Raw genomic sequence first — 3,304 nt, forward strand, 5'->3', positions numbered from 1 at the left:
CCTGGAATTGAACTGCTGGTTTCGTCTGGTCAGAGGAGAACTGGCCCCCCGACTGAGCCTGGTTTCTCCCAAGGTTTTTTCTCCATTCTGTCACCGATGGAGTTTTGGTTCCTTGCCGCTGTCGCCTCTGGCTTGTTTAGTTGGGGACACTTCATTTCCAGCGATTATCGTTGACTTGATTGCAAATGATTGCAAAGATACTATTTAAACTGAACTGAGCTGGATGATGACATCACTGAATTCAATGATGAACTGAATCAGCCACCATATCCCTGTCTTTAACTGAAAAATTAGTGTTTAAGATTTTGTTATTTTGCATTATTGACACACTATTTTCCTAATTAATGCTGTTCAGTTGCTTTGACACAATCTGTATTGTTAAAAGCGCTATATAAATAAAGGTGACTTGACTTGACTTAACAATAGTGGTCTACGTCTATGTGAGCTTTGGCTACCACGCCAACCAGCTTAACGCTAGTGGACTATGGATATGTGTGCCTGGGCTACCACGCTGACCAGCTTAACAATAGTGGCCTAGGACTATGTAAGACTTGGCTACCACGCCGACTGGCTTAACAATAGTGGTCTATGTCTATGTGAGCCTTGGCTACCACGCCAACCGGCTTAACAACAGTGGCCTACAACTATGTGTGCCTGGGCTACCACGCCGACTGGCTTAACTCTAATTAGACGCGTACTATGTGTAATGTTAATTAACAAAATGGATATACGTTGCAATCCGATAGATAAGACCCCAGCATCCACCTGAGCAAATGTCATAATTCAGTCATTTAATATCTGCTGTTACATTCTACACTTCATCAGTCCCAGTGGCAGCGTAACAGCTCGTTAATTTGTGTTCGTGCAATGATGAGATGGACAAAATTAGCCGATGCATGCCATTTTACTTTCTAGTGTAGATAAAGTTATCAGAGTTACAGTGCACAAACTCCTGGGTGGACTGACTTGAATGAACAAATAAACCAGAATATAAACGTTATTTCTACATTTTCTGAACTACACAACACACGAGTACATTTCTCCGAACTACACTACCCATAATGCATTTCACTCGGAACGGCAACAACCATAGAGATAACTCTTAATTCCCTTCTCCCGCAACACTATCGTTGATATGACTGTGATAAGCACGTGCTTCTGATGCTGTGTGCAACTGGAATCAACCACACACTCATCACGATGAAAACATTGAAATAATGAACGTGAACATTGAGATTACGCCGATGTATATGGAGAACCCCAGTTGAAAAACAAACACAAAAATGCTTATTTCATTTAATCTGATTTCATGTTTGTTACTATTAACGTGTCCTCAGAGCAATTAAAAGCACTAAACTGCCTTTTGCTCCAGCTGTATAAACAAAGATGCTAAATGCTGCTGCTTATATGCTTAATATTTCGCTGCTGCATACAATGCAAACTGCTAACATGACACTTAGTTTAAACTTGTTTACGGTTATTATTTTCAGCTTATCTTGATGTCAATATTTTATCAAAAATAGAATTCAAGAAAATTCATTTTGATTGTGAAAGCTGAAATTAATAATCAAGTATTTGTTTTCATAAATATTTATGCTCCAAATAGAGGTATAGACAGAACTATTTTATTCCGAAAGTTGTGAGACATCTTAAAAAGTTTTACCTTGGATGAATTCTTAGTTGTTGGTGGTGATTGGAATTGTTCTCTTAATTTTCTTTTAGACAGAAATAATCAGGAAACAGATTCTGTATCAGCTTCATTCTTAAAAATTGTTATTGTTCAGCATGATTTTATAGATGTGTGGAGGGGGAAAATTATGATGTAAAGCAATATACATGGACAAATGTTTCACATGGAAGAATTAGCGCAGCTAGTCTTGACCGGCTGTACATTAATCGTACAGTAAATAATAAAATAATGGATTGTAGAATTTTTCAGATCATCAGATCATCATTTTATCACAGTGAATATTGTTTTGACAAATCAAAAAATTAAAAGTCCTTACTGGAGGTTTAATATAGCATTGCTAAAAGAAAACCATTTTTATGAAAAATCAAAAAAAAAATTGGAATGAGTGGGTTTCCCAAAAGGATGATTTTGAACGTTTGATTCAATGGTGGGAAATAGGAAAGACAAAAATTTAATTTTTGTCAAAAGTTTACTTACTTTTCTACTAGAAAAATGTAACAAAAAATATCTGAAATAGAGCAAGAGATCTGTCAGATTACATCTGGAATGATTGAACATTGAAATTCATCATTAGACGGAAAGTTATCTGAAAAGAAGCAAGCTCTTGAAACTTTTTTACAAGTTCGGTGCTAAAGGTGCCCTAAGATCACATTTTATGTCTGTACATGATATGGATGCCCCTACTGCTTATTTTTTTAATTTAGAAAAGGTTTTAAAGAAACAAAATGAAATGCACTGTTTAACAACACCAGATGGACTAAAAATGATTTCTGATTAAAGGCAAATGCGAAAAATTGTAGTGGATTTTTCATTCAGAACTGTATAAAAAGGTAGATACTGATACTGGATGTGTTTCACAATTATTACAACAGCTTCCTACCATCACTAAAGAACAGAGTCTAATTCTGGACAGTGCTGTTTCTTTTAAGGAGTTAACAGATGCTGTTATACAGATGAAGTCTGACTGTACACCTGGAATTGATGGACTGCCAGTGGACTTTTATAAAGTTTTGTGGAAGATCATCGGAAGATACTTTTATAAGGTAGTTTAAGAATGTTTTAAAGAAAAAATATTTCCTAAAATTTGTAGGGCAGTGTTAGCACTGATACATAAAAAAGGTGACCACAGTCTCCTAAAACATTGGAGGCCTGTATCTATTTAGAAGATGTGCTGTTCAGATCTAGAAGTGCTCTTCATTAACTGTAAGCCGTTCTATTTGCCGCGGGAGTTTTGCTCATTCATTCTCGTCAGTGTCTACATTCCTCCGCAAGCGCACGTGAACTCCGCTTTACAGAAACTCGCTGATCAGATCACAGACACAGAACAACAACACCCGGACTCTGTTTTAATCATTCTCGGGGACTTTAATAAATCAAATCTCTCCCATAAACTGCCAAAATACAGACAGCACATGTCCCACCAGAGACAGTAATATATTGGATCACTATTACACCACAATAAAGAGTGCATATCACTCTGTTCCACGGGCAGCTTTGGGGCTCTCTGATCACTGTTTGGTTCATCTTATGCCGACCTACAGGCAGAAACTGAAATCAGCTAAACCTGTATTAAGGACTGTAAAAAGATGGACTAATGAAGCAGAGCAGGATTTA

Source organism: Sinocyclocheilus grahami, unplaced genomic scaffold (assembly GCF_001515645.1).
Source record: "Sinocyclocheilus grahami isolate Dianchi unplaced genomic scaffold, SAMN03320097.WGS_v1.1 scaffold398.1, whole genome shotgun sequence".
Taxonomy (NCBI): Eukaryota; Metazoa; Chordata; class Actinopteri; order Cypriniformes; family Cyprinidae; genus Sinocyclocheilus; species Sinocyclocheilus grahami.